The sequence below is a fragment of the Miscanthus floridulus genome, unplaced genomic scaffold (genome assembly GCF_019320115.1).
Source record: "Miscanthus floridulus cultivar M001 unplaced genomic scaffold, ASM1932011v1 fs_236_1_2, whole genome shotgun sequence".
NCBI lineage: Eukaryota > Viridiplantae > Streptophyta > Magnoliopsida > Poales > Poaceae > Miscanthus > Miscanthus floridulus.
In genome coordinates, this window is record NW_027096430.1 from 13175 (window position 1) to 22287 (window position 9113).

Genomic DNA, 9113 nt, shown 5'->3' on the forward strand with positions numbered 1-9113 from the left:
TAGGGCCTCAAAGCCCCATCGATCAACCCATGAAAGGCCATGGTAAGTAGGGCGCCTCATGCAGGCTTAGAGCTGGTGACCCCCCGATGGGTCTATCAGGCCCTCGCTTGGGCCTTGTCGAACAACACTCCATCCTAGTACTTCCTTGATCAGAAGTAGCACGTGATGGCTCGAGCACCCTCAGAAGGGCGTCCAACCAAAGACTGCTAGGATTTGTTGTACCCTGATCACCCCATTTAGCTAAAATTAGGCACAACCCCTCGTTGCCATCCTGGACATGACCTAGAAGGCCACGAAGGGCTCAGGGGCTCTTGACGATAGTCTAACATAGGGGTATGTTAAATCCTCGAGAAAGAGGAAGTCGATCGACGAACCCCCAACCAATATCATGGTCTGCTTGGGGGCTATACCCATCAGGTACACTCATGCATACCCTCTAGAAGGAGTAAGGGTGAGCCCAAACACACCCATAGCCGTTGCTCGAGGCTCGGGAGCTTGGCCATGGCCCTAGGTTACTGAATGATGGCAGTCTGAGCCTAACCTCCTCCCTATGCGTGCTTAGGCCAGCACCTAGGAGGCAATGACATCCTAAGCCATGGGCCAGAGGCCAGCTCAGGGTCCCGTCAGGCATCCAGAGCCTAACAGGTATAGAGATGTTGCACCATCTGCTTGTTTAATGGATGCGAGGCCCTGTTGGCCACTTTGTCGGTAGGGTCACACAACGGGTGTGATGCATCAGGACAAGGGACTCCCCCAACTCCAAGGGCCAAGGGCCCCAGGACCACTCGCTAGGTCCTCCAGGCGGGGAAGGCTCCTTGAAGACCAAGGAAGCCTCGAGAAGGCGCACCCACAGGAGGCCACACAGTAGCAGGCAACCCCTAATGGTCAAGCGCCAGAACAGGGGCAACGAGGTTAGGGAGGTTGCAACACTTTCGGCTGCCCCTTACATGATAAGGCAACATCCAGCAATGCCATAACAGAGGACGCATACACCTGGCGTATAGACCACAGACTAGAACAAAACCGACTTGTACACTATGCCCTCCTCAGAATATAAGGGGAGGCATGGCTCCCTATAAAAAGGATCAAACCCAACTCAGTTAAGAGATCCGATTCAGCCCAACTCAGTTCGAGGAGGAGGGACCGAGGAAGAACCCCGAAGAACTCTTGGATACCACTGAGCCATTTCCTACCAATCTCTTTTGATTTCCACCATTGTAAACCCTGATCGGGCATTCCTAACATGAAGATAACTATACTGTTGGACGTAGGGCTCAAAAGCCCAAACTAGGATAAACCGATCTGTGTCCCTTTTGTGTTTTGAGTGTCCGAGCCACTGGAGACCCACATGCTGACCTCTATTAAACAATTCTGATGCTCGCCACGGTTAAGAACCTGTGACACCTAGCATTGGAGTATATGCTAGTGCCCCCATACAGTAGCGGCTAATTCTTACATAGTCGTTGGAGAGGCAACGGAATGTTCCGATGCTCTCTTCAACCAGGCATCGGACAATCTGATGGTTTCGATCCGAGTGTGGTGGGGTTCTAATGGCCAGCTCCTTGTGTTGGGGCTATTTATACCCGCTCCATCTCGGCTATGGAGGCTCTCTTGCCACTTTGATCGGCTAGTTATACACTCATTGGTGAGCAAGGGTTCAAGCTTAGTGGAGTGATCAGGATTGCTAATTGCAATATTAAGGACTCTATTAGTGGTTGGAGAATAGCAAGTGTGCATCCACTAGTCTCATTAGGCTTGGTTAGGTCAAGTGAGAGTTTATGCTTGTTACTCTTGGTGGTAGGCATCACCTAGATGGCTTGGTGGTGATTTGGAGCTTGGTGATCTCTCGGTGGAGCTTGTGAGAGGCCCAACTCATGGTGTAAACGGTTGTGGGTGATTTGCCATGCCAAAGTGGTGAAGAATCACTCGTAGAGATTGCGTGGATCAAGGAGGAGCTATACCCTTGTGTGGATGCTCCAACGAGGAGTAGTGGGGAGTGTCGACTCTCCGATACCTTGGCAAAACATCACCGTGTTCCTAACCCTTCTCCTTTACATTTGAGCAATTTACTTTCATGTCTTTACATTCCTAGTATTGCCATGATAGTATAGGGTTGGAACTAGGTTGCGAAACTTTGTGCGTAGGATAGAAACACTTTTAGGCACAATGGGTGAAATGGGCTATGTGATAGGTTTTAATTTTGTGAAATTTTAGATTACCCAATTCACCCTCCCCTCTTGGGTATCTTGATCCTTTGATAGTCGACACTACTAGTTTCCCCAGATGGCATCCTCACTATGCTTTTAGATGGATGCCTTAGATACTGCTCTATACACAGGTTAGGTTTAGAGATGGCAATCACAAACAATAATCATATTATTAGGGTAGAGCAATGTTGACTTCTCGGCGATGAGGGTCCATTAGGGTCCATCTTCAATGGCTCAAGCAAATGCTAGCATGGATCAACTGCCCCATGATGTCCACCAAAGCCCTATTTAGTTGCATTGTTTGACCAAGCTAGGATGCCATTTGGTTGGACCCAAGCGAATCCAAGGTTGTACATCGGTGTGATAGATGTTGGGCATGCTTTGAGCATAGTGATCCTTACCATCCACAAGTGATTACGAGAAAAGCCGCTTGAAGGGTTGGATGAGTGGGCATACCGCTTTCAAGTGAATACAATGCCTATACCCATCCTCACCGTCTAGCGTGGCCAAATACATCACCTATCAACATATTTGGACTGTATATGCACCAAACAACCAAGTTCTTGTAACAAATTGGGCGTATTACAAGATGTTGAGCCAATTTGTATCACCTGAATATTTGTTGTATGGTGGGAAAAAAATTACTCTATTACTAATAAGTTCGAAAAATTACATAGGTACTCCCTCCGTTTGGTAAAACAAGTCGTTCTGATCGGCTATAAATGTAGCAGACATTGCCAACTACTCTTGAGTCTTGACACATAGCTTGATCGAATAATCTAGTACATCATTATTGATTTTATGCCTTTTCTCCTTCACTTGGTAAATATCAAATATTTACTAAAATTACTGTCGGTGCAGAAAGTGACCAACACGTAAATATTTGTAGTTTTGTCGTACGTTGTGATCAAATGTGGCCTAGCACTCAATGACATAGGGTTTATACTGGTTCAGGCAATGTGCCTTATGTCCAGTTTGAGTCGGTCGGTGACTTTATTCCTGAGCCTAGGTGCACGAAGTTTGCTGAGGGGTTACAGACGGAAGGGAGAAAGATGGGGGGTGCAAGAGGTCCGGTCAAACTCTGGTCTGAAGGGCTGAGAGTGATGGGAGCTCTGCTGTGCGCTAAGTGTTCGAACGTTCATTGTTCGTTGGGATCCTTGGTCGTTCGGATCGTGTGTGTGTGTGTGTGTGTTGTTTGAGCTATTGTGAACTGATCCCCCTCATTGGGAGAGAGCGCATCCCCTTTTATAGATGAAGGGGATGGCCTTACAAGTGAGAGAGGGAGAGTGTATGTATGCTAAGTCTTGTTTCCCATGCCGTCGGGTACAAGATGATTATAGGCGCCCATAACACTGTTAATGTTAGATGCAAGTGGGAGATTACATCGTCTTCTTCTAGTATGGCAGATGTCGGTGCCTGCCATACTGTTGATGCCTAGAGGCATGTAGGGGGTTTTACCGTGTTCGCCTGGTATGGGAGTTTTGAGGGTGCCCACAACACTGTAGGGCAAATGTCGGCGCCCGCAACACTGCTTGGGTTTTGACATGCCTAGAAGGTTGCAGGGCACCCTTCTGACATGTCCTGTCGGTACTGTCCTGCAGGTGTTTAGGGTACGGTCCTTGGTATTGTTGTTGACTTTATACGTCCTGCCTTACTTGCTCTGCCTATTCCCTGGGTCCTTACCGAGCGGGCATCCCTGGTCGGTTGGTCCTAGTCGGCTCTAACTGTGCCAGTCATAGAAGAGATGTAAGCAGAGGTTTGGTGTATCCCTGGTCGGAGAAGGAGGTCAGAGTCGGAAGTGAGTGACGTTCCTTGGCCAGGCCTTCCGGTCGGAGAGGCGGGCCAGAGTTGGAAATGAGAGTTGTTCCTCCTCGGCCAGGCCTTCCGGTTGGAGAGGTGGGCCAGAGTCAGAAGCTAGGCCTTCCGGTCGGAGAGGTAGGCCAGAGCCAGAAGCGGGCGCCGTTCCTTCTTGGCCAAGCCTTCTGGTCAAAGATTAGACCTTCTGGCCTATCCTTAGGTTTTTGGGCCGGCCTAGGAGTTGCCCGTCGTTCACAATATCGTCTGCTGGCCAAGCTTTTGCTGGGAAGCTGGTCCATGAGGGGCCCTAGGTTTATGAACCCGACAGGAGCCCCCGAGCCCCTGGGCGATTCGGGTAGAATCGTCTAGGGGATTTTTGTCTTGACAATGGGTGTGTGCGAGTGCACCCACGGGTGTAGCCCCCGGGCAATTTGATTAGAATTGTCTGGGATTTTTTTTGTGTTGTCAGCGGGGGAATTTTTGTTTCGACAGCGGGTGTGCGCGAGCGCACCTGTGGGTGTAGCCCCCAAGCCTCTGGGTGATTCAGGTAGAATCGCCTAGGGGGTTTCATCAACGGGCGTGAGTGTGTGCACCTTGGTGGGCGTAGCCTCCTCTTTCCAGTTTCTGATCCATCGTTTCCAGGAGCGCGGTCCTAGGCATTTGGTCACGGTCGAGGGACTGAGTGAGACAGAGTTGTTAACCAGGGCATCGGGCGCACCAGGGGGTCAAGCAAGACGTAGTCATGGACCCAAGCATCGGGCGTAGTCGAGGGATAGCCGAGGGTTTGGGCGAGATGGACTCGTGGACCCAGGCGTCGATCGCAGCCGAGGGATCAGGCAAGTCAGAGTCATGGATCCAGGCGCTGGGTGCAGCTAAGGGGTCAAACAAGTTGGAGTCGCGGACCCAGGAGTTGGGCGCAGCCGAGGGATCGGGCGAGTCAGAGTCACGGATCTAGGCATTGGGCGTAGCTGAGGGATCGAGTGAGTCGGAGTCATGGACATAGGCGTCGGACACAGCCAAGGGATCGAGCGAGTTGGAGTCACGGACCCAGGTGTTGGGCGCAGCCAAGGGATCGGGCGAGTTAGAGTCACAGATCTAGGCGCTGGACACGACGAGGGATCGGGCGAGTCAGAGTCACGGATCTAGGCGTTGGTCGCACTAAGGGATTGGGCGAGTTAGAGTCAGATCAGACGAGTTAGAGTCATAGATCCAGACGCTGGGTACAGCCAAGGGATCGGGCGAGTTGGAGTCATAGACCTAGGCGTCGGGCGCAGCCGAGGGATCGGGCAAATCGGAGTCACAGATCCAGGCGCTAGGCGCGATGAGGGATCGAGCAAGTCTAAGTCGTGGATCCGGATGCTGGTGCAATGAGGGATCAGGCGAGTCGAAGCCGAGGTGCTTGGGCATCCTGAGCCCCTGAGCCCCATTGGTCTCGGTAGGGGTTAGTTTGAGTTTTCGTGCATTACCCCGTTTGTGGTTTTCGCAACCGGAGGGGCTGAGCGAATGTCGCTTGCCTCGATGGCTCGAGTGACGTGCTTGGTGAGCTCGCTAATGAGCACGTTTGAGTGAAATCTGGGTCCATCATTTGTGACGGGGTCAGCGTAGCGCTCATGTGGCATTCCACTGCTCCTTAACCCGTAACCCGACAGATGCCTGGGTTGTTCTAGAGACCGACCCGGGTGGCTCACTGGCCTCCCCTCGATGGAGATTCTATGGGCATGACTCGAGGTTAGGATCGAACGAGAAGGTTGAGATGACCTAGTCCGCTTCAGAGTAGACTAGGCGAGGGTCACTCGGGGCTCATCTGCGTTTTCTCCCCTAGCTCTGTTTGACGCAAGGAGGCCTCGAGCCCTTCAAGGGCTGGCCTTCGAACCCTGGTCGGTTATTGCTTCATGTTTGAATGAGGAAACTATCACTTCACGACCCAACATGGAGTGTTGTGATGCATTTAACTGCATATGCGATGCTTCGGATGTATAGGATGAATGAATGCGTGCATGGATGAATGAATGATCATATAAAGAGATAGTGGGGGTTGGTAATGTTACCTTGATGACTCGAGTGACAGGGTTTGAGGAGCTCCTATCGGATATGTCCGACCAGGATCCACGCTCATTGTTCATGACAGAGTCGGCATGGCCCACATGGGGCGTCCCTCAGCTCCTTACCTATCTCTCGGCGTTCGCCTGAGCCATCCGATCGACTCAGGAAGCCCATTGGTCTCTCCTGGGCAGAGATCCCATTGTTGGGCCCTTCCAAGTCTTGCCTAGGAAGGCGGAGGGCCACCTACATGGAGTTGTGCCTTGTTTCTCGTGCCCAGCGTGCTGTAGCGGTGGGCCATACCCAGGCCATATCCCGTCTGACCAAGCACCGTCTCGTGGGGCGGGTCGCATCCCATCAGTTAGGGCATGTCCTACTGTATCCCATATGCATTGAATGGGGGAGAGAGAAGGTTTTTCGCCCCAATCCCTCGCCTTTCCCCAATTGCTGCGCCTTCTCCTTAAATAGGGGAAGGGAGAGGGCTTCTCGTGGCAATCCTTTGCCTTATTCTCCAACTGCTGCCTCTCCTCCTTCTTTCTCACCAAGAGTGCTTGTGTGCTGTGGTGGTTCCTAAGTGAGAGAGAGGGTAAGCAAGGGGGAGAACTCATAGATCCATTCGTGAATCTGGAGCGCAATGTCGAGCTGGAGGCCACCCGAGGCGGTGCTAGCCACCTTTGCCGAGAAGGGGCTGCTTCTGCTAAAGGAAGTGGCGCACTAGATCCTGCGCGGGCTCTTTGAGGACTGGTGCCTAGAGCTGCAGCACCTCAATCCAACCGGGGTGCTGCATGTCATCAGCTTTGTCACTGCCTATGAGGCCTTCTTCGGGATGGAGACATACATGGACTCCTTCCGGTGGATCTTCACCAGGTGAGCCTTGTCGAAGGGGAAGCCACCCAGGACCATGCTGATGGCGTGTTTCACCCTTCGGCAGGCAGCGTCCCTATCCAGGGGCTACTCCGTTTGTATGGGAAAGTCCGCAGCTCCATGCTCTTCTGCTGAGCATCTATGGGTACGACGCCCTTGAGGTACCCGTTGCGCTCGCCGAAGTTGAGGGAGCAGAACCGGGCGGGGCCCTTGCGGTGGTGGTTATGTCTGGTGGTAGTAAACGCTCTTGGATGATGGAGTCTCCGCGTTGTGGGAGATGGAGGCTCACCGTGCGAGTGTGGCTAAAGGCGTGTGTCAAGAAGATGTCACCTAGCCTGTGGATGGAGTGGAGGCCAGGTCAAAAGCTCCGTACGAACCGAGCGTCGCCCCGCCAGAGGGCGAGCAACCTTTATCTTCGTCGGTTGCATCATCAGTCGATGCCGCCGAGAGGCCAAAGTAGAAGTAGCCGGTAGATGTAATAGTTAAGTTCAGGGAGGAGTCCCCATGTAAATGTTTTTTGTGTATCCATGAATACAACAACTTTGTTTTTGTGATGAATCACTTCGTTCGGGGAAGCTTGCCCCATCCATTCCTTATTTTTGCCTTAGCATAGCTTTGTTTTTTATTATTTCTTTTTCACACCTGCCCATTCAACCCATAGGCTGCAACCTTTAAGAGCCTGGGTGTGGCCCATGGGGCTCAGCTACTCGTAACCGTAGGTAGAGGCGGGGTGCGATCGGTGGTTGGAATATTTAAAGGAAAGTTACGTAAGGTAATTAAAGGAATGGACTACCCTCTTGTTCGGGAAAAATGTATTTACCATATGATAGAAAAAAGAGAGGGGGTACCATACCCCCGTGGACCCCTCGAGTGACTCGGGCCAAAAGAGTTCGGGCCAGGGTGCTTTGCAGGAGCGAACGCTGAATGAAAGAAAATGATAAAGACCAAATTTTTAAGGGAAGAAACGACGTAGTTGTTCGATGTTCCAAGTATTGGTGAGAACATCGCCGTTGTCGTCCTTTAGTTGGTAGGCTCCTGGTCAGATAACATCGGTCACCATATAGGGTCCTTCCCAAGGCAGAGAGAGTTTGTGCTTCTCCCTGGTCGATTGGGTCCTTCGAAGCACGAGATCACCGACCTCGAGGATCCTTCCTTTGATTTTCCTCTCATGGTACCTATGGAGCATTTGTAGGTAGCGAGTAGAGTGTATGATGGTCATCTCATGGGCCTCCTTGAGCAGGTCGACTATGTCTTGTTGAGCCTCCGTGTCTCGGTCACAGTCGAAGGCCTTTACTCTTGGGGCGCCATGGTTGATGTCGGAGGGCACCACTACTTCAGCTCCGTAGGCCAAGAAGAAGGGTGTGAACCCTATGGATTGGTTCATGGTCATTCTCAGGCTCCAGAGGATCGCTGGGACCTCTACAACCCATCACCTAGCGTACTTGTTGAGTCGATCGAAGATGCGCGGCTTAAGTCCTTGGAGGACCATGCCATTGGCATGCTCAACCTGGCCGTTAGTATGTGGATGTCCGATCGAGGCCTAGTCAATCCTGATGCCATATCCATCACTGAAGTCCAGGAACTTCTTCCCGGTGAAGTTGGTTTTGTGGTCAGTGATGATGCAGTTAGGAACACTAAACCGGTAGATGATGTCGAGGAAGAACTTGGCTGCCTCCTCTGAGCAGATGTTGGTGATGGGCCTGGCCTCTATCCACTTAGCGAACTTGTTGACCGCTACAAGCAGGTGAGTGAAGTCGCTCAGGCCCTTTTTGAGGGGTCCAACCATGTCGAGGCCCGAGACCACGAATGGCTAGGTGATGGGGATGGTTTGGAGCTCCTGTGCCGGCAAATGAGTTTGCCAAGCATAGAACTGGCACCCCTCGCACCTGCGGATGACTTCCTCTATATCTCATAGTGTGATGGGCCAGTAAAAACCTTAGCGAAAGGCTTTTCTGACCAATGACCTCGGGGCTATGTGATGTCCATAGATTCTAACATGGACCTCGAGGAGGAGCTATTTCCCTTTGTTGGTAGGGATGCACTTCATGAGTACCCCCGATGGACTTCATTTGTAAAGTTCATCACTAAGCACGACGAACATCTTGGCACGTCGAACGATCCGCCATGCTTCAGTCCTTTTGTGTGGGAGAACTTCCTCGAGGAGGTAGGCGAGTAGCGACGCTCGCTAGTCGGTTTGATTGAGTG